Source organism: Carassius gibelio, chromosome B5 (assembly GCF_023724105.1).
Source record: "Carassius gibelio isolate Cgi1373 ecotype wild population from Czech Republic chromosome B5, carGib1.2-hapl.c, whole genome shotgun sequence".
NCBI classification, from domain to species: domain Eukaryota; kingdom Metazoa; phylum Chordata; class Actinopteri; order Cypriniformes; family Cyprinidae; genus Carassius; species Carassius gibelio.
This window is the reverse complement of record NC_068400.1, coordinates 5,365,389-5,391,271: the sequence shown is the minus strand read 5'-3', so window position 1 is coordinate 5,391,271 and position 25,883 is coordinate 5,365,389. Positions and strand designations below refer to the sequence as shown.

The following is a 25,883-nucleotide window of genomic DNA, read 5'->3' as shown; positions in this document are numbered from 1 at the left end:
AATTAGATCTGGCTTTTGTTCACACAGCGCTCGTCCCGGGTGGAACCCCGCAATGTTACTGGGTCCCCGACCTGGGTTCAGTTCGGTAATCAATCCCGGGACGTGGTTGCTTTCACACAGAAGGCGACCCGGCAATGTTCCAGAAATATTGTGGGTCCGACGTGCAGTGTGAAAGGGGCTTCTCTCTCTCTCTCTCTCTCTCTCTCTCTCTCTCTCTCTCTCTTCTCTGTCAAATAGGCAATATTTGAGAAAATGGTTTAGCGATTTCTAATTATTGGGGCGATTAGTCTATGGCAGTTAGCGCCCTGATCAGACATATGCTGTGGCACTGTCATGCAGTCTGTAATGATATTACGTTAGCAAATATTAGCGATTTTTTGCAAACATTTTTTGAATAACATGACCGTTAAAATGAACTCACAATTGAATGTTACATAAAACAAATGATTACTTTTCGTTAAAATCTTTATTTATGCCAACAAAGCGTACATTTATGTGTCTTTTTGTTCGCTGTAGCAGCTTGGGCCGTGATAATTCATACCCCTTCGTTTGAAGTGTGGTCCCGAAAAATCTTCATTTGAAGGGCTATCTAGCCCTTCCCCTTAATCCTACCCCTCCAACTAAAAGAGAATTGAGACACCCCTACCCCTTCACGTGAACGCGAGAAACGGAGGGGAAGGGGGAAAAGGGAAAGTGGAAGGGCTAAAGTGTAGAATTGGTATTGGGCCTTATTTTGTAATTACACATCAGACTGTCCTTAAACGATGGAGCTGACACTGTGGCAAGGTGTACTCTCAATCTGAGGTGAAAGTGGTCTGTGCAATCTATAACTTTTATTTTTATAGGTTTTTGAAAATAGAGATGTAGCATCTCATTTATGATATTTGGGGGGCTCTTATTTTGTAATTCCATATCAGACTCTCCTGAAACGATGCAGCTGAGATTGTGGCAAGGTGTACTGTCAATCCGAGGTGAAAGTGGCCTGTGCAATCTATAACTTTTTTTAATATACATTTTTGAAAGTAGAGATGCAACAGATTATTTTTGAGATTTGGGAGGCTGTTATTTTGAAATTACACATCAGACTGTCCTGAAACTATGCAGCTGACATTGTGGCAAGGTGTACCAACCAATATGAGGTGAAAGTGGTCTGTGTAATCTAAAACTTTTATTTTTATAGATTTTTGAAAGTAGATTCAGCAGCATGCAGCTGACACTAGGCTTGGGCGGTAATACGGTAATATGGTATACTGTGGGATCTAAAATTAGCAACGGTATCAGTTTCAATACCTTCAAACAAAAAACAATGCACTTATATAGAAGACAAGGATTAAATATTAAATATAATTTATTGAATGCCTAAAATGCGTATGCGTGGTTATCATCGCGACAACGAGACGAGGAGAAACAGAGACTTCCCCATATATATATATATATGGGGAAGTCGTGGCCTGTCAGAACCTTTGTGTTGCAATGTGTTATTTTGGCCACTAGAGGTCCCCAATGTGCACTCACGTCAACATTGTGCATTTTGTAATCAGTGTAATTGTTTTCACATGTTTCTCATTCTGGGCTGTCTATTTAAGCTGATCACTTCCTTTGTATCTTTGCTTGGTTGTTATTGTTCCTAAGCAAGTTGCTGCCGTAAGTCTGCTCTAGTTACCAGATCTATTCTTTGAAAGTATTTTTTGAATTGTTTTCCTGAGAATAGTTTTGCAGTTTTCTCTCTGAGTTTTTGTTTTGGAGACTGTTTTACTATTTTTGACCCGTTCTGGTCTGTGGATTTTCCTGTTTTATAACCTAACTCTATACAAAGGATATTTTGTTCCCTTTTGCTGTTTTTGTTAAATAAACTCTTCTGAGTTAAGTTTACAAGGCGTCTGACTATTTGGGTTCAACTACCTCCTGTGGCTCAGCGGTAGAAATTAAGACTCTGGCATCAGAGACCCAAGTTCGAGCCCCGGTCCTGACAGTGGCCCAATGGTTAGAGGGTTGGACTCCCAATCGAAGGGTTGTGGGTTCTAGTCTCGGGCCGGATGGAATTGTGGGTGGGGGGAGTGCATGTACAGTTCTCTCTCCACCTTCAATACCATGACTTAGGTGCCCTTGAGCAAGGCATCGAACCCCCAACTGCTCCCCGGGTGCCGCAGCATAAATGGCTGCCCACTGCTCTGGGTGTGTGCTCACAGTGTGTGTGTGTGTGTTCACTGCTCTGTGTGTGTGCATTTCGGATGGGTTAAATGCAGAGCACAAATTCTGAGTATGGGTCACCATACTTGGCTGAATGTCACTTCACTCACTTAGATATATATATATATAAATATTTGGATTTTTACTTTAATTAAACTCTGGTTGACTGTTGTGGGTCTATTTGCTCTTTTTTTTTATAAGCTATTTTGCTATTAAAAGTTGTTAGTGTGCTGTGATTTTTAGGGATGGGCGTTTTCCGCAAATATCACATTCAAATAATTTTGAGCTCACAAAAAACGAATATTCGTTTATGTAAATTACGTTTACTGAGACAGATGTTCTTTTTTAGAAACTTTTATTGTTTCTGTCATTTTTGAACAAGCTTACACACAATAAGCTTGAACATTACACATCGTGTTTTGTAGCTGAAAACCTTTAACAATGCGTGCTAACAAAAAAAGTACAGATTAAAACCAAAAAAAAAATAAAAATAAAAATGAACAAAGAAAAAAACATAAAGCAGCCTGCAACAATTAGGCTATTGTAGAGTGTAATAATAAAACCTTCTTATTCATCCGGAAGAAGGAGGCGGGAACCGGTGCACAATCAAAATGAAACTTTAATGACAAAAATAAACACAAAACAGCACACCAGCCCCTCACGGAAGACTGGTGCGCACAAAAAAAAGCAAACATAAAATATTGCCCAGGCCTGGTCCTCTCTCGTCCTTCACTGTCTTCGCTCCAGTTTTATATCTTTCCATCTCCTCTGTGGGACTTGAGACCGGTAGTGGGTCACAGGTGTCGTTCCCACATCTCTCGGCCCCGTCCCACTCGTCACATAGAGAATGTAGCTTACACTTAACTTTGAAACTGTCAGCAAATCTTTTTTTGCTTTTTTTTCTATTGTTGTACATGTTCTTGTTAAGAAACACGGGCATGTAAACACAGGCATGAAAGTCGGCTCCTTAGTCTGTTAACAATAAGGCCGGCCGTGGAGAAAACGCGCTCTGACGGCACAGACGTTGGTGGGACTCACAAATAACGGTGTGCTAAGCGAATACATTTAGTGAAGCGCTTCGTGTTTTCGTTTCACCACTGAATGGGATCCTCATCTGGTGGAATACATGGCTCCAGCAAGAACTGTTCCCGCTCGCCTCGGCTGGACTCTCTGTAATCATCGCTGAAGAACTGGCTCAGCCTTCTCCGACAAGTGGGCATTCCATCCTCTTCATCGTTGGTGGCAGCGGCTGCATCGGCACCATTCGCATCAATGTTCTGATAATATTCAGAAAAGTTTTTTTTTCTTACTTCTCTCATGTTTTCATCGAGAAACCGAAGATGTTTGGGCCGAGGGTCTAGGGCAGACGCGAGAAGAGGAGTTTTCACTGCATTCTCCAAGTTAACGGTGTTTATTCGTTGCTAGAGAGATGACGCAACAATGTTCTAGAATGCGGTCACTTTCTGTGATTATCCACAGCATTTTTGAAGTACTGTAGAAGATCGCAGTTCTTATTTATTTATTAATTATTTTTTGCTTGCATACATCTTCAAATATGCCGCGGAGAATCACAGAAAGTGACCGAATTAGGTTTTATTGTGGGCTTTTTTTCTTCTTTGTTTATGGCAAGCAAAAATATGTTGAAATTCGAATATCATTTTTATTTATTTAATAATTAGAGCAGAACGAATATTCGAATGTTCGACTATCCGTCCACACCCCTAGTGATTTTATTGATTTGTGTGCGCGTCTCTGCGCAAAAATTGTTCTGTATGTATATGTATATTTAATTCTGTTTGACTATTTGTTGCTAATAAAAGTTGTTAATGTTGTTGTGCATGTAATTTTGTTATTGTTTCAGTATTAGTGTCTTAGCCTTACGTCATAATTTTTTTATTATTCACGGTAATACCGTATACCGAGGTAAAATAGGGAGGAGGTTTGACGGTATCAAAATTTGGATACCGCCCAAGCCTAGCTGACACTGTACTTTCTGTCTGAGGTGGAACCAGTCTGTGCAATCTAGAACTTTTATTTTAATAGTTTTTCGAATGTAGAGATGCAGCAAGCATATATTATTGTTCTTATTTTTTAATATGAGTATTAGAGGGTTTTTATTTTGGTATTCAGCATCAGATAGTAACGGACTGTGTGTTGGGGGGAAAAAAAACTAGCGTTCGCTGGAAGGGAACTGCGTTCAGATCAGTTCTCTGACAGTATTACCGTAATAAGCAGTTTATATGCGACCATAGAAATAGCGTGGCGGCTAGATTGGCCGTGCTCTTCTACTTGTCGGCTGGCTTGACCGCAGTGAATCCTACGACCACTTGCTCACTTAATGAACGTTACTACTTGGCCTTAATAAAATGCACAGACGAATTATGTGATTAAAAAAAGGCACATTAGTGTTCAAGATGTAATATTTGAAGTTAATAGGTAATTTCAACCATAGATACACCTGCGAACTTATCTCGTGCAGATAATCCAAAATGTCGTCTTGTGCACATTGAAAAAAATATGTTATAATACTGTTAAATGACAGCGCTGTACTGTTGTTGTTCGACCACACAACCTGTAGTGAACAAGTCTTCCCATAATGCATTGTAAAAAATGGCAATTTACTTGTATTACATGAAAACAGCATTTTGCTGTTACATTTCCATGTAAATTTACAGAATTTTTTTACAGTGTAATATTATTTCTCTAAAAGCCACCCCATTTTTAACAAAGGTTTCACACACCCCACCATTTGATCCAATTTTATCTTTTCTAACCAATTTGTACCCAGGATTGACAAAATCTAATTGCTTATGAAGCCAAGTCTCCTGAATACAAATAATTTCTGGTAAAACTGTTAACTGATACAAATCTTTTAAATTCTTGGCTGTTCACAATCAAACTTTGGGTATTCCATTGTAGTATTTTCATTTAATGGTTTTATTTATTTGACGTTCCAAAGGATCATATAACACTGTGGTTCCCTCGGTTTCTCCAAGTAACATTTGAATCTGTTCAACTGAGATTTCAGTAATACTCAAATGTTGAGCAGCTGTGGATATTATGATTTTCAGCTTTTCGGTTCTTTTCGCTGTTTAAGCTAAGCAATTAATGACTTCTGCTATGAATGCCACAAAATAAATTTTGTTTTCCACGAGCATGTTTCCATCCAAGAGAGATTTTTGACGCACGTGTCTTTAAATTGGCCTGTGTTGTTTTCCTTCATATTTCCATTAACAACTTGTACTGCTTGAGCATATTAAATATTTTGTACTGTTATGTATTTCATTGCTTCTGTAGCTAGTTTTTGGTCTTTACAACCTAGAAACGCTGCACTGTGTGGACCTCCACAATTACAACAAATAGGTTCAATCCCCTCACCATATTGCCCATAATCACGATCTCCACCACATTTGCAACATCTTCTTCTCCCTTTACTAACTGCTGCAACATGTCCCAATCTTTGGCAGTTAAAACATCTCAGTGCTGGTCTGTATAGCACATTTATCCATTGCGTTGCATCAAGTTTTTGCAATTGAATCTTCTTTCCTACCATTTTTTCTAGACTGCAAACGCTTCACTTCTGTCAACATTTCATTCTTTATCTGTGTCTTTAATACTTCTTCAGATAAGTAAGATTACTCCTTTAAGATTATCAAGTTCCCCCAGAACATGACATTTGACTGCTGCACCACCTAGTTCTTTGATCCTTAATGCATTCTCTTATTGCTTTCTCTTTACACACACACACACACACAAAATCAGATTGTTTGATAAGTACCTTGCAGGGTTAACATTGCCTAATACTTTCTTTATTATTTTCATGAATTTCATTAGATTATAGATGTTTTTGATTTTTCCGGAAAATGAGACAATTACTTTATATACTCTGATTCTTTATTTTTTGAGAAGGATCTGGCTGCAGACCATAGGCGAGTGGAGCTCCACTCTCAAACAGGAAATACGTCACCTCCACTTGAATTAATCAAGATGGCATAGCCGTGAGTTCTTCAAACTTAAACTCTGGTAATTTTATCTCAGCTTCACTAATATAGTGAACTGGTGCTGTTGTATTGTGCAGTGTAAGCAAAACGCACAGGACTTGCGTGAAATTATGCACAAAAGGATTAATAAACACAATGGATTTGTAGATTTATTTTATATCGCGAGCAATATCTGGCCACTGAACTATAATAGAAAATATATATCATATACAGTATTGTTCAAAATAATAGCAGTACAATGTGACTAACCAGAATAATCAAGGTTTTTAGTATATTTTTTATTGCTACGTGGCAAACAAGTTACCAGTAGGTTCAGTAGATTGTCAGAAAACAAACAAGACCCAGCATTCATGATATGCACGCTCTTAAGGCTGTGCAATTGGGCAATTAGTTGAAAGGGGTGTGTTCAAAAAAATAGCAGTGTCTACCTTTGACTGTACAAACTCAAAACTATTTTGTACAAACATTTTTTTTTTCTGGGATTTAGCAATCCTGTGAATCACTAAACTAATATTTAGTTGTATGACCACAGTTTTTTAAAACTGCTTGACATCTGTGTGGCATGGAGTCAACCAACTTGTGGCACCTCTCAGCTGTTATTCCACTCCATGATTCTTTAACAACATTCCACAATTCATTCACATTTCTTGGTTTTGCTTCAGAAACAGCATTTTTGATATCACCCCACAAGTTCTCAATTGGATTAAGGTCTGGAGATTGGGCTGGCCACTCCATAACATTAATTTTGTTGGTTTGGAACCAAGACTTTGCCCGTTTACTAGTGTGTTTTGGGTCATTGTCTTGTTGAAACAACCATTTCAAGGGCATGTCCTCTTCAGCATAGGGCAACATGACCTCTTCAAGTATTTTAACATATGCAAACTGATCCATGATCCCTGGTATGCGATAAATAGGCCCAACACCATAGTAGGAGAAACATGCCCATATCATGATGCTTGCACCTCCATGCTTCACTGTCTTCACTGTGTACTGTGGCTTGAATTCAGAGTTTGGGGGTCGTCTCACAAACTGCCTGTGGCCCTTGGACCCAAAAAGAACAATTTTACTCTCATCAGTCCACAAAATGTTCCTCCATTTCTCTTTAGGCCAGTTGATGTGTTCTTTGGCAAATTGTAACCTCTTCTGCACATGCCTTTTTTTTAACAGAGGGACTTTGCGGGGGATTCTTGAAAATAGATTAGCTTCACACAGACGTCTTCTAACTGTCACAGTACTTACAGGTAACTCCAGACTGTCTTTGATCATCCTGGAGGTGATCATTGGCTGAGCCTTTGCCATTCTGGTTATTCTTCTATCCATTTTGATGGTTGTCTTCCGTTTTCTTCCACGTCTCTCTGGTTTTGCTCTCCATTTTAAGGCATTGGAGATCATTTTAGCTGAACAGCCTATCATTTTTTGCACCTCTTTATCGGTTTTCCCCTCTCTAATTAACTTTTTAATCAAAGTACGCTGTTCTTCTGAACAATGTCTTGAACGACCCATTTTCCTCAGCTTTCAAATGCATGTTCAACAAGTGTTGGCTTCATCCTTAAATAGGGGCCACCTGATTCACACCTGTTTCTTCACAAAATTGATGACCTCAGTGATTGAATGCCACACTGCTATTTTTTTGAACACACCCCTTTCAACTAATTCAACTAATTGCCCAATTGCACAGCCTTAAGAGCGTGCATATCATGAATGCTGGGTCTCATTTGTTTTCTGAGAATCTACTGAACCTACTGGTAACTTGTTTGCCACGTAGCAATAAAAAAATATACGAAAAACCTTGATTATTCTGGTTAGTCACATTGTACTGCTATTATTTTGAACAATACTGTATAGTCATATATAGATCAGTGTGTCTGGCCAATGTTTTTATTATTCTTTTTATTTGTTAAGGTATCAAGTTCAATTACAAACCTTTACGGCACATTTCAACAACTGAACACATTAGTGTTGCATTAGTGTAGTATTAGTGTTGATACAGCCAAATAGAAAGAAAAAAATATGAAAACAAAAAACAAAACCAAATGACAATAATCACACCATAAGATAAAACATAATAAAACAGGTAAAGAAAAATAAGGATGAGGGTCTTATTCTAACAGCAAAAACAAGTTCAAAGCATATAAGAGATTCTGGGCATTCCTGTAATGAAGAGAGCAAATATCTTTATATTTATATTTATATTTATATTTATATTTATATTTATATTTATATTTATATTTATATTTATATTTATATTTATTCATTTAGCAGACGCTGTTATCCGAAGCGACTTACAGATGAAGACTGTGGAAGCAATCAAAAACAACAAAAAGAGCAATGATATATAAGTGCTATAACAAGTCTCAGTTAGGTTAACACAGTACACGTAGCATGGGATTTTAAATGATATAATAAATAAAAATAAAACATATAGAATAAAAAAAGAATAGAGCACATACACACAGACACACACACACACACACACACACACACATACAATTGCATAATAAATGAAAAGAAAATAGAATACAAAAAGATTAGAAAGGTAGTTAGATTTTTTTTAAGAATATAATTAGAATAGTGAGTGTTAAAGTTAGAGGGTCAAATAAAGATGGAAGAGATGTGTTTTAAGAAGATTCTTAAAGATGGCTAAGGACTCAGCTGCTCAGATTGAGTTGGGGAGGTCATTCCACCAGGAGGGAAAATTTAATTTAAAAGTCCGTAAAAGTGACTTTGTGCTTCTTTGAGATGGCACAATCAAACGACGTTCACTTGCAGAACGCAAGCTTCTAGAGGGCACATAAGTCGGAAGTAACAAATTTAGGTAAATGGGTGCAGATCCAGTGGTAGTATTGTAGGCAAACATCAATGCCTTGAATTTTATACGCAGCTATTGGAAGCCAGTGCAAATTGATAAACAGAGGTGTGACATGTATTATTTTTGGCTCATTAAAAATTAATCTTGCTGCCGCGTTCTGAATTAATTGTAATGGTTTGATAGAATTGGCTGGAAGACCTGCCAAGAGGACATTGCAATAGTCCAGCCTGGACAGAACAAGAGCTTGAACAAGGAGTTGTGCAGCATGTTCCGAAAGAAAGGGCTTGATCTTCTTTATGTTGAATAAAGCAAATCTGCAGGATCGGACAGTTTTAGCAATGTGGTCTGAGAAAGTCAGCTGATCATCAAACATAACTCCAAGGCTTCTAGCTGTTTTTGAATGAGTTATGGTTGATGTGCCTAACTTGATGGTGAAATTGTGATGGAACGATGGGTTTGCTGGAATCACAAGCAGTTCTGTATTGGCAAGGTTGAGTTGAAGGTGATGGTCCATCATCCAGGAAGAAATGTCTGTTAGACAAGCTGAGATGCTAATAGCTACCGTCGGATCATCAGGATGGAATGAGAGGTAGAGTTGAGTGTCATCAGCATAGCAGTGGTATGAAAAGCCATGTTTCTGAATGACAGAACCCAATGATGCCATGTAGACAGAGAAGAGAAGTGGTCCAAGAACTGAGCCCTGAGGCACCCCAGTAGTTAGATGTTGAGACTTGGACACCTCACCTATCCAAGATACTTTGAAGGATCTATCTGATAGGTGAGACTCAAACCATTGAAGTGTGGTTCCTGAGATGCCATTTGCCAGTAGGATTGATAGGAGGATCTGGTGGTTAAAGAGCCACACAGATGGGAAATCAAAAATTACCTGTATTACAGTGTATGATGTAGCTGTCCATCAGTGTAAACAATGTGCAAAGTAATTAAACCAAAAAGTACACGATTTATAAAGTTATTGGCTTCTAAAGTAAGGAGTCGACTCTGAATCGCTGAAACAAGTCGTTATAGATTTCAAATCTTTTGCCCATCTCTATGTACGTCACTAGGAACACTTTGCATAATAATCTCCGCCTACCGCATGGGCGTAGGTTTAGGGGGGGACGCTAGGTACTAGTCCCTATCAATATTTTGAGATGACAAATTTATCCCCACCAATATTTAGATTTGTTTCCTTGTGGCAGAGTATTTTTTGTTAGTGTAAATACTAATGTACATAATAATTTATGTTAATAAAACGTATGATTGTTTAGCATTACACAGTCTCAGGTTTATATTTTTATTTTTTGAGAGTGCATTTTTGAGATTATACAGTTATACTAGCTCTTAAGGGACAGTATACAGGATGGTATATCGGGGTCAGGATACAATATAATGAGATGAAGTAGATTCACTTCTGTACTGTGATATTCTGTATTGCCAACAGTCTGAAATAAAAAAGGAAATCACCATTAAATCACTTGTATCTTACAACAAGTGATTTGTGGGGGGGGGGGGGGGGGGGGGTGTCCCGGGGTGTCCCGGGGTGTCCCGGGGTGTCCCCACCAAAGCTGAGGCCAAACCTATGCCCATGGCCTACCGTCTTGGGAGAAACGGAACTCTGACCTGCCCCACCCCCATCACAGACGCTCTGGTTGGTGTGATAGCATCATGTCGAGGAGACAGTGTGTTTTTAATTGTAAAGGCAAGTTTGTTTTATTTTCACTGCCAAAGAATGAAAATCAGAAGAACCAATGGCTAAAATTCATTTTTACCACAATACCAGAGCAGTACAACAAATCCCTTTTGTTGTGTTCACAACATTTCACTGATGACTGCTTTTCTAATCTCGGTGAGTACAGCGGGATTTTCAAAGCCTTTGGCCATAAAAGATGGTTCATTACCAACTTTATTTAGAACAACGAGCATCTCCGAATCACATCGCGAAGTATGATTATGAAGTTATGTGTCTGTTTGTTCCCGAGCGTCTTATCAGTATGTGTGCTGTCTGCAGCCTTTATCTGCGCTGATCGTCATGTACAAACACGTCATTAAAATGAAGTGTAACTCCGTGAATACTCAACGAAGTGACATGAGAGAGATATCTATATAAAGCTTGACATGTCTACTTTAAAACTAAACAAGTGCTGCCGAAAACAGATATTCTGTGATTAAGTAATCCATATGAAAACAACGCAATATCTGTTTTTCATGTCTCCCTTCGTGACCACGCCACCGCGCTGAACGCGCTATTCAGATTCAAACTGAAGCGCGCGGCTTGAATACACCCACACAGAAGAAAAAGCAGCGAGAGTGTTCAAGTTTTTTATTTTACTGTTTGCTTCGCGGTGAGAGGAATAAGACATAATTCACCCCAAACAGATGCTAACGCATAGTTTACCGTGGAGGTGTGTGCGGAACAACCAATCAAAACTGACTATGTTAGTTGACCAATCAGAACACAGTATGCTACCGAAAGGTGGGGTTTAAGGAAACTGAATCTTTTGAACAGCTTCGTGCGAACCGTTTTGGGATCTCTGAGAATTTAGGTAATTTTAAAATGATATTTTGACAAAATGACAATGTTTTTTAACCTTGGATGGATTTAAACCTAATGTACAGGACTTATAAACAGTGATAGGAAGCTTAGAATTTTCATCTTACTGGCTCTTTAACCGTGTCAAAAGCAGCGGAACCATCAAGCAGGATAAGTACTGAAGATTTGGTCTTAGAGCTTCAACAACTGAGAGCAAGGCCATCTCAGTTGAATGTCCACTTCTGAAGCCAGATTGATTGCTGTCAAAGAGATTGTTGTGTGTGAGAAATGTAGAGACTTGTTTGAACACAGATGGGTTGAGGTTGGGTTTCTTAAGTAGTGGAGTTATACGTGCCTGTCTAAATGATGAGGGAAAAACACCAGCGTGGAGGGAAGTGTTGATGATGTGAGTGAGTGCAGGTACAACTGCAGGAGAAATGGCTTGAACGAGACTTTTTTGAGACTTCTGCCTCAGAGAGTGAAGAGAAGGATGTAAATGAGTGTAAGTTTGCTGGTGATATGAGCTTGAATGATTGTGATGTGGGAAATTGTGCACTAATGTGTTTAATTGTATTAATGAAAAACGTTGCAAATTCGTCAGCTATTAGATATGAAGCAGGAGGGGAGGAGGAGGACAAAGAAGTGAGGAAAATGTTTTAAAAAGCATGCAAGAGTTAGATGAATTGTTAATTTTGTTATGGTAGTGTGTCATTTTAGCAGAGGAGACATTAGCAGAGAAAGAAGATAGGAGTGACTGATACACAATAAGGTCAGTAGTATTTTTGGACTTGTGCCACACCCTTTCAGAAGCTCTAAGCTTAGAACGGTGTTCGCGTAGAACATCAGATAACCAAGGGGTAGAAGGGGTGTTACGGCTGGCCTGGAAGATAAGGGGCAAACAGTGTCTAAACAAGAGGTAAGAGTGGAGCAGAAAGTATCAGTAGCACTGTTTGCGTCCAAAGATGCAAACAGTTTAGGGGAAGGAAGTGAAGATGAAACCATTGCAGATTGCCGGGAGGGTGAAAGTGTGCGTAGGTTACGTCGAAAGATGACATGTGGAGGGGTAAGTGTTGTGTCAGGGAGCATTTTGAGGTTAAGAGTGAGGAGGAAGTGATCCGACGTGTGCAGTGGAGTAACCAGAACATTATATAAATAAGATATAAATAAGAACCAGTTGGTTGCCTGATTTGTGAGTAGCAGTAGTTGACACTCGGTTGAGATCAAAAGAGGCAAGCAGAGAGTGGAAATCAGCAAACAGAGGTTTATCTAGATGGATCTTGAAATCTCCAAGCATAACTAGGGGAGTACCATCCTCAGAAAAGGTTGAGAGTAACACATCTAATTCATCCAAAAAGTTACCCAGTGGTCTTGGGGGTCGATAGACAACTACAAAACTTATTTTAAAAGGATAGGTAACAATAACTGAATGAGATTCAAAGGAGCTGTTGATACCCAAAGATGGTAAAGGATTAAATTTCCAATCATTAGAGATGAGCAGACCAGTACCTCCACCTCTTCCAGTCAAACGGGGGGAATGGTAAAATGAGAAATTATTGGAGAGTGCTGAAGGTGTAGCAGAGTCCTCTGGTTTGATCCAGGTCTCTGTTAGGGCCCTGAGATTAAGCTTTGAATGACTAATAATAGAAGTAATGAAATCGGCTTTGTTTACAGCAGACTGGCAATTCCAGAGACCAATAGAAAAAGAAAGTAGTCTATTAGCAGACATAGGCAAAGTGTGCAGGTTGTTAAGATTGCACTGTCTACATTGTGTGATGAATGGTTTAAGAGTGGTAATCTGGAAACACATAGTGATAATTGGTTATAAACAAAAACTGAAACAGAGATGAAACAAGAAGAAGGAAAAAGAGTTTTATCAAAACAATACTTCTATCGCCTGTTGGTGTCCCTGCCCGGTGGAGTCGCACGGTAGAGTTGATGGTCTTTACACTCTTCGGTCTCCACATGAGGAGGTCTTAACAAAAGGGCTGCCGCGGTATACTAACCTTTTTTTATACCCATCAGACAAAACGGAAATTGAATTCAGCTGAACACACTTTACTGTTTATCACAACAAAGGACTAAGAAAGTGCACAACACTGACAACGTATGCGATAGAGTACGAGACCAAACGCAGCACGTCTCTTTAGTTCATTCTTCCATCCACTGAAGTGGGGTTAACCTTTAAATACTTACATATATAAATAAAGTATTTCCACAAAGTAATTAAGTTATTTATCAAAAAGTCTAGGATCTTATCCTTCAACAATACTCCAGCCTTTATTGAGATCACAGTCAAAGGGTGTATTGATAAATGTTTGTAATGAAGACAGTTTTGAAATTTCAGCCAAAAAGTTGTTCTACAGTTCTACAGTTTCAATATCTTTCTCACAGAACCCACATGAATTGTTCTCCCAATTAAATCTTTCATGTAGGAAGTAATCAGAGGGATAAATGTTATTTAGAATTTTAAATGTCACTTCTTTGGCTTTAGAAAGAACTGGATAAGTAAAATAACGCTTCCTTATTTTCTTTGCCTCTTTTTCACTAAATTCTTGAAGAACATACTTTCTTTTCAGTTGACTGGGAAAGTAGTTTGGATAATACATTTCTGATAAACTTATTTGTAAATTGTTTGCTCTTTAAATTTTTACCTTCAATACCGAGTGATTGTCTTTCCGATGTTAGCTGATGTTGCATGACGGCTAGCATAGGTGTAACTTTTTGGGTGGCTTATGTTAAAATGACGTAATAAATAATGAAAGGAAACAATTGTTTTTTATGTTTTGCATCTAGCATTTGTTATTCAAGTAAGTGGTTTTTTTTTCATGTGACATTAACATGTACATATTTATTTGATCTATTTTGTTGTTCTATTAATCCATTGTTTGACTTTTTTGTTTCAGATCAAATGTATATCAAGTGATATCCATCCTCATAGAACCTCCACAAATAGAGCACTTCTGGAGAGACAGTTAAACTCTGGATGCAGACTGGAACTTCTGAGCACCATCACCTTGTCTGCTTTGGGACTGCAATGAATGATACAGTACTTTTCTGTGTTGAATTTACATAACATCAGTACACAGACATAGTTTTGTTCCAGTTTTGCTGTGCTTATGCCTTCTTTGTGTCCCCAGCCCAGCAATCAGATGCATCAAAACAACAAAGCACAACTGTCGTGGTCCAGGCACCTTCAGCAACAAGTAAATTGCTTTAACGTTAATGATAATGCAATGCCAGTCATGTAATGACTTGACCCATCTGATGTAATTGTTCATGCCGGAGATTGAACAACATTGTCAATCAGGAGTATTTTCAACAGGAGGCACACTTCAGCTGGCTTGATAGTGACTTCAATAGTATGGGATCAGAATCCCTGCATTTGTTTTTCAGTTTTGTGCTTTATTATTTTACACGTGTTTTTAATTTAGATAGATAGAAATAGTCAGATAGATAGATAGATAGATAGATAGATAGATAGATAGATTAGATGAGTTTGAATGAGTTTAAATTGATTAGCATCAAAGCTTGATTGAGTCTAATGGGATTTGGAGCTTGGGTCATCTGAACATCCTGTCAATGAAAGTCTATGGGATTTTTATGACTTTTTAATATAAATTTTTAAGAAAACCGTAACTTAAACCAGTCTGAAAAGATATAGCACCCTAAATCAGAACAGTATGAACGTCTGACCCGAGTTTGGAGTATGTAGCTTGAACGGTCTAGGAGGAGTTAGTGTGCAAAAAATTTGCGGCCAGAAAAAGAAGAAGAAGAAGAAGAAGAAGAAGAAGAAGAAGTTTAAATAGGATTTCAGTAAGTTGGCTTTCTCAAGCCAACTTAAAGGGGGGGGGGGGGGGGGGGGTGAAATGCTATTTCATGCATACTGAGTTTTTTACACTGTTAAAGAGTTGGATTCCCATGCTAAACATGGACAAAGTTTCAAAAATTAAGTTGTACGTTTGAAGATGCTAAGCGCCGAGTTTTACATTGTAGGTTAGAGAAATCGAAAACTGAAACGACCGCGGAAATGGGAAACAAGACACGGGATGCAATTCGCTCTGTTATGGAGAACATTCAACTCTTTTTCAAACTGCAAAAGTCGTTTACAGCCATGTTCACTCCGGTATTTCGCTCGCATCATCATGTGTTTACAACAGGTTTACAGTGAAAGTTCAATCATAGATTTGAGTACATATTTATTTGATCTATTTTGTTGTTCTATTAATCCATTGTTTGACTTTTTTGTTTCAGATCAAATGTATATCAAGTGATATCCATCCTCATAGAACCTCCACAAATAGAGCACTTCTGGAGAGACAGTTAAACTCTGGATGCAGACTGGAACTTCTGAGCACCATCACCTTGTCTGCTTTGGGACTGCAATGAATGATACAGTACTTTTCTGTGTTGAATTTACATAACATCAGTACACAGACATAGTTTTGTTCCAGTTTTGCTGTGCTTATGCCTTCTTTGTGTCCCCAGCCCAGCAATCAGATGCATCAAAACAACAAAGCACAACTGTCGTGGTCCAGGCACCTTCAGCAACAAGTAAATTGCTTTAACGTTAATGATAATGCAATGCCAGTCATGTAATGACTTGACCCATCTGATGTAATTGTTCATGCCGGAGATTGAACAACATTGTCAATCAGGAGTATTTTCAACAGGAGGCACACTTCAGCTGGCTTGATAGTGACTTCAATAGTATGGGATCAGAATCCCTGCATTTGTTTTTCAGTTTTGTGCTTTATTATTTTACACGTGTTTTTAATTTAGATAGATAGAAATAGTCAGATAGATAGATAGATAGATAGATAGATAGATAGATAGATTAGATGAGTTTGAATGAGTTTAAATTGATTAGCATCAAAGCTTGATTGAGTCTAATGGGATTTGGAGCTTGGGTCATCTGAACATCCTGTCAATGAAAGTCTATGGGATTTTTATGACTTTTTAATATAAATTTTTAAGAAAACCGTAACTTAAACCAGTCTGAAAAGATATAGCACCCTAAATCAGAACAGTATGAACGTCTGACCCGAGTTTGGAGTATGTAGCTTGAACGGTCTAGGAGGAGTTAGTGTGCAAAAAATTTGCGGCCAGAAGAAGAAGAAGAAGAAGAAGAAGAAGAAGAAGAAGAAGAAGTTTAAATAGGATTTCAGTAAGTTGGCTTTCTCAAGCCAACTTAAAGGGGGGGGGGGGGTGAAATGCTATTTCATGCATACTGAGTTTTTTACACTGTTAAAGAGTTGGATTCCCATGCTAAACATGGACAAAGTTTCAAAAATTAAGTTGTACGTTTGAAGATGCTAAGCCCCGAGTTTTACATTGTAGGTTAGAGAAATCGAAAACTGAAACGACCGCGGAAATGGGAAACGAGACACGGGATGCAATTCGCTCTGTTATGGAGAACATTCAACTCTTTTTCAAACTGCAAAAGTCGTTTACAGCCATGTTCACTCCGGTATTTCGCTCGCATCATCATGTGTTTACAACAGGTTTACAGTGAAAGTTCAATCATAGATTTGAGTTCGATGCATGATGTCTGTGCTTCGATGCGGCTGTACAGGGGCATAACATACGTCATAACTAAACGTATCTGATTGGCTTACGGGTAACCAATAATTTTAAACTTCAGACAAGCGCCCCCTAGCGAGAGAGAAAACACTTCTTTATTATGCCATTCCAGACTCTGTCTACGAAGCAAAGTGAAGTATTAGAGTCTGGTATTACCAGGCTAATATGTTTTGCGTTTAGGTGATACTTGAGGCTCGATGTGCTGCTGTGGTGAAATGCGAACGCTAGTTGGTGCTCCAGTATAATCGGTCCGCCAGAACTCATCCAGTGAGAAACGTTCTGCGGTGCAAAAATAAGTTATTAAAGATGCGGGAATTTTTTTTTCTGTAATTAATTAATCTTAATTAACGCCTTATTTTTTGTGTAATTAATTAATCTCGATTAACGCGTTAAAGTCCCGGCCCTAGTACTTATTCTAAATGTTACTAGTATGATTTTTTATTTTACTAGTAATTTTTTTGGTTGAACTCTACTATAGTCATTTGGACTAGTCATAACATAAGACGAGTAAAAAAGCAGATCTGACTAGTAAGATAAGAATAGTTACTAGTAGTGATTAAAAAAGGTACTAGTATCTAAAGAATAAGAGCTAGTACCTAATGAATAACTATTAGTATCTATTAAAGGCCGTGTTGCAAGGTTAATTTTTTAACGAATTTGTAAAATATGCTTGTTGGTAATAAACATTTAAACTGTTATCCATTGTATTTTATGTTGTTGGGTATCACAAAACGGAATATAATACGAAAAAGTAGATACTATCTTACAGCGGTCTCCTTTCCCCCACAATGCATTGCATCACGTCACTTTGGGGAGAGAATTTACCAAAGCACGCCTTGAGAGCATTGAGAGTGACTAGAGAGACGAGTAGTAGACGACAGTATTCAGATAGCGCCGATTATAGATAAATAGATAAATACATAGATATATATAGATGGATAGACTACATATATAGATAGATAGATAGACAGACAGATAGATAGACAGACAGATAGATACAGAGATATCAACCAACAGCGACCCAAACGGACTCGCTTCCCTACAGCACAAGCTCTTCAGCGCAGTTTCCATGGGACAGCACCACCCACACAAGCACGTGCCAAACACAGCGACACACACGCGGCTACGTTTGTAACAACATTTTCACCGAAGGAAGAGATAAACGCTTAGAAACATCCATATAGCTTGCATGATGCCTTCTATTTCTAGATGACGAAGACAAAGTTTCCAGTACTACGACGCTATGACAAAGGTTACCGGTAACGTTACTTATCTGAACTAACGTCATGATCACTGCCACGAGATATAAAGAAAACGTTGATTTTTTTCACTCTGTGCATCTCAATGACAGTAAAAAATAAATAAAATAAAATATATATATATGTGTGTGTGTGTCGTTATTGTGCACTGCTGCTCGTAGACTAGCTCCAGTCCTCATTGCTGCGATGCTAAATAATAGCAACTCACCAGGACACTTCACCAACTCTCCACTCATTCTCCTCGGACCATGCATAGGCTTTGACGGACATCAGTTCTTGGCAATTCCTCATTTGCCCTCTTACGGCTGGCTCAATCGAAATTACACGGCTGCGGGCCATCATATATGTTGGCTCTTGCCACCTCTTCCTCATCCCAGTTAGTCACTATAATGTTAGTTTTGATGCTGCGTTCCAGGCAGGTTTTTGAGCTCGTAATCTCTATTTCATACCACTACTAATGACTTTGTACCTTTCCAGGCAAGTTATGCCAAACTTTCTGAGTGCAAGGAATTGTAACTAGATTATTTATTTTCATTGCAACGTTACATTGACCTAAAATCGTTTTTTCAATGTGTACCACTTGCATAAACACTGCATCCATAGGCAGTATTATTCGTAGGGGCTGTCATCATTGTTTCGCGTGCTGTGTGACCTCGGAACTCGGAGTACATCTATCTAGTACGAGACACGAGTTCACGGGTGGGAAGTCACGGGTTTGATTGCCGCCCCAGTGAAATTCACTTATTATAGACGGTTTCATCGGGTGCACGCGCCTGGACCTAAGTTAACTTCCGGTCTGTTGGCTGCAGTGTCTTGCCTTCTACAAACGCAGTTAAAGTTAAGGTGATGAGTAGACTGAAGTTGGGCTCAGGTGGTTGTGCTGCGGGGTGTGTTTCCCATACATTTATTTTATTTTTGGAGACTCGCCACAATTTTAAAACTGATAGATTTTCAAAAAGGCTTCGTTGAATAAACATGAGTAATGCTATGTACTGCACTTTTATTAATAATAATTCCTTACATTTATATGTTTAAATATCAAAGCGAGGCACAGGTGTTTTTATATCGCTGTATTTCTGAAGGAAGACTTGCATGTTATATGCCTGATAAAGCAGTGTATGAGCGTAGCTCTGCTTTGTTTACAGCTGTTACTGGGGAAACCTCTATTTCTCGCGCTTTATGTCTATGCTTTAAAACATCTCCTGCTGGCAAATAATGAATTTGCATATCATTAAGTCCGCCTGATCCACGCAGCAAACATGTTTTGTTTGTTATCAAAAAATATCAACTCTAGAGGGACTTGGCTGTTGTTATTGATTCTATTTGGAGTCTACCGGAAGTTAAGTTAGGTCCACAAAAGCATGCACGCGCATTAACGTTTGTTTATGTTGATGCTGTTGAAACCGTCTATTAATTCACTTATTGAGATACCAAAAAAATGTCATTTAATAAAGCAAGAGAAGGATTGCTTTTGGCATTAAATTACAATCTTTTGTCAGAAGAGGAGTTTTTAATATTGTATGATGTAAATAAGTCTAAAAACCTAGATTTACCATGTAAGCAATACTTGCCTTTTAACCTTGATTGCATGGAGGAAGACGAATGCTTAAATGAATTTCATGTCAGAAAATGTGACCTACCAATTCTGGTAGATGTTTTTTTAATGCATTTAGCAGACACTTTTATCCAAAGCGACTTACAGTGCATTCAAGGTATCTTTTATTTTTTATTTTTTTTATGATTTTACTTATCATAATAAAATTCAATATTTTTTTATTACCTATATAGATGTTCTCGGGATTCCCAATGAGATCGTTTGTGATCAGACAATCATAAACTGATGCAAATTACAGTGTCATATGCCATAACATTTATTTACCTAATCTCTCACGTTTTAGCGACTCCGGCAAATCAGCTGTTCTCCCGTAGTAGACCGTTGAAAGTAGAACGTCACAAAGTAGCAGTTAAATTCGCGCATGCGCAATCTAATGCCAGAATGGCGTTGCCGTTCCACCAGAGGCTGTTCGTTCCATAGACAGTAAAAGAAATGGACACTCAACTGAGACAATTGAAGCCCATTTTTAGCGTTTTTTAGCACTTCCGTTTCTGACGCGCAGACTCAAACGAAGCTTGACGACGTCAGCAACCTGTCTAACAGATGTAAATGTTCTAGTAGCTGTGCGTGCAAACTGCCATCATTAATCTTGCAGAGACGGCGAGATTGAGCGGGGAGTTCTTTGGCGTGAGTGAGCAGGAGTAAGTATTCTGATTAATTATTTTGTATAGTATTTTAAAATGTAACGCCAGTACGCCATATTAAGTTAATTGCCTGCGAGCTTCTCCTCCTGTCTGTACGGTAATGCGACAGAGAGTCGAGTGGTTATGACGCAATCGTTAGCCTATTTTTTTTACAAAAACTGTTTCTACTGGGCCATAATGTAACATAGAAGGTAATGGAGCCCTTTATACATTGTCGTGTATCTTTAGAAATAAATAATGGACAAACGGAGTCTTTAAACGCCTCAGATGTAAAGTTATGCACTGTCAAAGTGACGCCAAAATGAATGGGAGTCAATGGGAATGCTAACTCAAGTGAAGTTCTGCTACAAGATGGCAGCACGCAGCCGACTTCAACTTCCGGTCGACTTCCTTGCCGCCTGGTTCGTTCTGAAACTGCGCCCAGTCACGGATTGTGTAGCATTATTGTTGTCCGGGTGGAAATCGGGAGAAATTCGGGAGAAAGGTCGGCCCGGGAGATTTTCGGGAGGGGCTTTGAAATTCGGGAGTCTCCCGGAAAATCGGGAGGGTTGGCATGTATGATGCGTATGAATGGAAGTCAATGGAGAGAAAAGTGCAGTGTGACCGCCCCATTAAACAGTAAACAGCACACGCGGTGTTCATCTAATAAGGATCTCCATCGCAAGCAAATAATAGCCTTTGCAGATTTTCTTTCAATTCAGTGCAGTTCCATAGTCCCGTTTTCAACACTGCTGATATTCTTAAACGTTACAACTGGTTCAGACACTCAGCGCGTGCGGCAGGGAACTGAACGACTCATTCAAACTGATTCATGAACCAATTCACTCGTTTGCCAATTGGCTTGATCAAGCCTTTGAACAGAACTTACTCAAAAGAATGAATCATTCACGAATGGGCATCGCTCATTGCCCAGAGAAAAGTAGACGGCGCGTTTGGAATAAACTGAAGCATTTATTGCATTAAGATAAAGTAACGAGAGGACAGTCGCCCACAGTAACGAAGTAAAAGTACAGATTTTCCCCAAAAAATTACTCAAGTAAGAGTTAAAGTACTCATCTTTAAATATTCTCCGAAAAGTATTAGTTACCCCCAAAATTACTCAAGTAAATGTAACGAAGTAAATGTAACTCGTTACTACCCACCTCTGCTTGTAACCCTCCTAAATAACATGTGGTGATGTAGGTGCTGTTTGACAATTTTTTTTTAAGGTTTTCTGAGCCCAAGACTCTATGTATGAACTATTTTCTTCAATTCACCAGCTGTTATCCTTGGAGAGTTTTTAGCTACCCAAACTCTCCTTCTCACTGTGGATTAGGACGATATAGACACACATCCTCTTCCAGGCAGATTCATTTTCTGTTGATTGGAAATTCTTAAATATTGCCCTGATGGTGGAAATGGGAATTTTCACTGCTCTAGCTCATTTGTTGAAGTCACTTTCTAATTTGTGAAGCTCAATAATCTTTTGCTGCACATCAGAAATATATTCTTTGGTTTTTCTCATTGTGATGGATGATTAAGGGTTATTGGGCTTTGTTTTCCCTACTCTTTATATTTCTGTGAAACAGGGGTCCGATTGAGATGGCGGTCCGTGCAGTCACATCTCACTGAGCTTCTTGAGAAGTCCCGATGTTATAGTTAACAAAAAAAAAAAAAAAATCCACTATTAACTGCCATTTGTCTAGTTATCAGCACGAAAATGAAGAAAAACAACAGCGGAAAGTCTCCGGCGCAAAAAAATCTCCCATTTGAAAGCTGTGTGAAGACGAGTGAACACAGCTATGCAGATATGGCTAACGTTAGCAAGAACAAACGAGGGTGGACAACCCCAACGGAAACCCTCCAAAAAACACACCTGGAGAAAAAAACGAAAAGGTATGTCTCAAGAAGAAACAAACACCGAGACCATACTGAATGCTATCAACTCTCTCGGTCAACATGTAGACGACCGCATGGAAGAATTTAGTACGCAGTTGCAACAGCACAACTCCATGCTAGCTTCTATTGCTAAATCGATGCAGTTCAACGCAGAAGAGCTAAAAGAGTGTAAAACGAAAATAAAACACCTGGAAAAAAGAGTGGAGACACTGACTAAAGAAAATGAAGACATGAGGGGTCGGGTATTGAACAATGACAGATACAAAAGACGGTGGTGCCTGCGCATCAAAGGGAAAAAAGAAACGGCCAATGAAAACATAAGAGCAGAGGTGGTGGAGCTTCTTCGCAGGATTGCACCGGACCTGGCAGTAAAGATGGATGAAGCGGTCGACGTTGTCCACAGAGTGGGAAGATTGATGGACAACCGGCAATGACAAATAATCATTTTATCAGTGAGAGATGACATCTGGAGGCGAACAAAAACTTCTCCAATCTGCAAAGAAGAGGGGATTCGCTTTACTGAAGATCTGACTCAAGAGGATTGGCGTTCCAGACAGGCTCTATGGCCCAAAATCGACCAGGCTAGAAAGGAAGGAAAGGCTGCAGGCTTCAGGGGCACGTTTGGATTCATTGAAGGCAAGCGTATTATGGAGGAAACTTAAGTTAGGGGCTGAGACTAGAGCTTAAATGAATACATAGTGGATCAGATCAGGTGATGGGACTTCTACGTCAAAAAGTTCATTTGTTCATGTGTTCTGTATTTCAGTTAAATACTGACTTTTCTTTTATTCCCTTTAATACAATGGGACTTAAAGACTCAGTTAAGCGAAAAGCTGTCTTTTTGTTTTGCAAAGGGCAACAAGCACATTGCACCTTTCTTCAAGAGACTCACTCTGATATTTCTGATGTTAAGTTTTGGTCACAACAATGGGGAGATAAAATTCTCTTCAGTCATGGGACAAATCGATCAGCTGGAGTTGCCATATGTTTCAACAGATGCCCTGGTAAGATTCTGGGTGAAAAAGCAGACAAGGAGGGACACTGGGTAGCCTGTGTTTTGGAAATTGATGCTAATCTTGTTATTCTGATTAACATATATGGTTATAACAACGATAACAAAAATAACAATTTGTTACATCAGATATCAGAAGTAATCATAGAACTAGAAGCAAAATTCCCCACAGATCATATTATTGTTGGAGGGGATTTCAATTTAGCTCCTGATGAGTGGATGGATAGATAGCCTTCCAAGTTATTGAGAGAACATAGAAACACAATTTTGGAAGCTCTTGCTAATAATAACCAATTGATAAACATCTGGAGAAATGTACATAGTGGGGTGAAACAGTTTACCTGGCATTAACCTAATGGTCAAAACAAATCACGAATTGATTATTGGCTGATATCAAACTCAATATCAGATCATGTCACAGAAACAGAAATTGCTAACTGTCCTTTAGTGATCATTGTATTATTAACCTGAAAATTGCAAACTTAATAAAAATAACAAACCAAAAGATTACTGGAAATTTAACTCTCAGTTACTAAAAAACTCAGAGTTTTGTCATTCCATTAAAAAAAATATTTTTGATATAAAAAATGACAATACACTAGACACATCTATACTAAAATGGGAATTTCTGAAATGTATTATTAGAAAGCATTCAATAACGTTTGGTAAAAAAGTGAATAAAGAAAAGAAAGCACAAGAAGCAATAGTGGTTAAAGAACTCATGACACTTTATAGTAAATCAGATTGGAGTGAAGAGGACAAAGAAATAAATAAGTAATTTGCAATCCAAATTGGATAGAATGTATATAGATAAAGCTAAAGGTGCATATATTAGATCCAGGGCCCGGTGGATTGAAGAAGAAGAAAAGAATACTGCATACTTCTGCAAATTAGAAAAACGCAGACAAGAATATAATTCGATTTGTAGTCTAACAGTTGATGGAGAGGAATGTACAGAACCCAAACGCATTGAAAAAGAACTTTTCAGTTTTTATAGGAATCTTTATAAATCTTCCTATACTCAGAACAAGATGCCTCATCTTTTTTTGATAAAATTAACAACTTGATTCCTGTTATTGATGAAAATTTTAAAGAAGTTTGTGATGAGGAACTAAGAATTGTAGAGTTTAACTATGCTATAAAAAAATGGCATCTGATCGTTCGCCAGGAGCAGACGGTATTACAACTAACTTCTATAAACACTTTTGTGAAGATTTAAAACACCTATTGATTCAGGCTATAAATGAATGTATTAATCAAAAAGAACTGATGGAAACAATGATTCAATGACAACTGATTCCAAAACCTGGAAAAGATAAGAAAATATTAAGTAATTTAAGACCTATTACACTGTTGAATACAGACTACAAGATTCTAACAACAGTTTTGGCAGAAAGATTAAAGACAGGTATATCTAAATTAATATAGCCCAACACAATCTGGTTTTCTTAAACGAAGATCCATCCATAATAACATCCGCCTGGTCCTAGATCTTATTGATTATAATTATTTAATTAAGGAAGATGGTTTTATCTTTTTTTTGGATTTCCATAAAGCATTCGATTCAGTGGAACATTTATTTATTGTTAACACCCTGAGACACTTTGGCTTTGGAAATAAGTTTCTTGATATGATCACTATGTTACATACAGATATTAATAGCTGTGTTTCCCTCTCAGAAGGTACATGTCCCAGATTTAAGGTTGAACGAGGAATAAGACAGGGCTGTCGTATTTCTCCTCTTTTATTCATTGCAGTGACTGAACTACTAGCAATTGCGGTTAAAAATTTGAATATTAAAGGTTTAGAGATAAACAACCATAAGTTACTCATAAGTCAGCTAGCTGACGATACAACTCTGTTTTTACAAAATAAGGAACAAATACCAGTGGCTGTAAAGGTAATAGAGCTGTTTTCACAAGCATCGGGCCTATATCTGAATCTGAGTAAATGTGAACTGGTGAGCATTCATAACTTCGCTGAATTCTCACTATATAATATACCAGTCAAAAATGACATTAGATATCTAGGTATTTGGATTACCAAATCATCAGATACAAGTGAAAAAAAGAATATCCAAGATAATATTGATAAACAGTTGGCTACAAAGAGATTTAACATTATTTGGAAGAACGATGTTGACCAAGATTGAATCTATTTCCAGACTGATATATCCATCCTACTCTCTTGCTATTTCTCCAAAATTAATTAAAGAAATTAATAGAATCAATTTTAATTTTATTTGGAAAAATAAACATCACTTTATTAGAAAAGGGGATCTGTTGAAAAATTATGAGGAAGGTGGTATAAAAGCAATCGACTTTGAAATTATGAATGGAATATTGAAAATTAAATGGCTCCAATC

At 38.2% G+C, this 25,883-nt stretch overlaps 1 long non-coding RNA gene across 1 annotated transcript in view; it reads left to right on the top strand.

Moving 5' to 3' along the window:
* Positions 1-18,490, top strand: part of LOC127958721 (uncharacterized) — a 30,630-nt gene extending 12,140 nt beyond the window's left edge. Inside the window, exons 9-10 of the long non-coding RNA XR_008154121.1 lie at positions 14,434-14,733; positions 15,782-18,490. This is a non-coding gene — a long non-coding RNA (uncharacterized LOC127958721). The remainder of the gene's footprint in view (positions 1-14,433; positions 14,734-15,781) is intronic.
* The last annotated feature ends 7,393 nt before the right edge of the window (positions 18,491-25,883 follow it).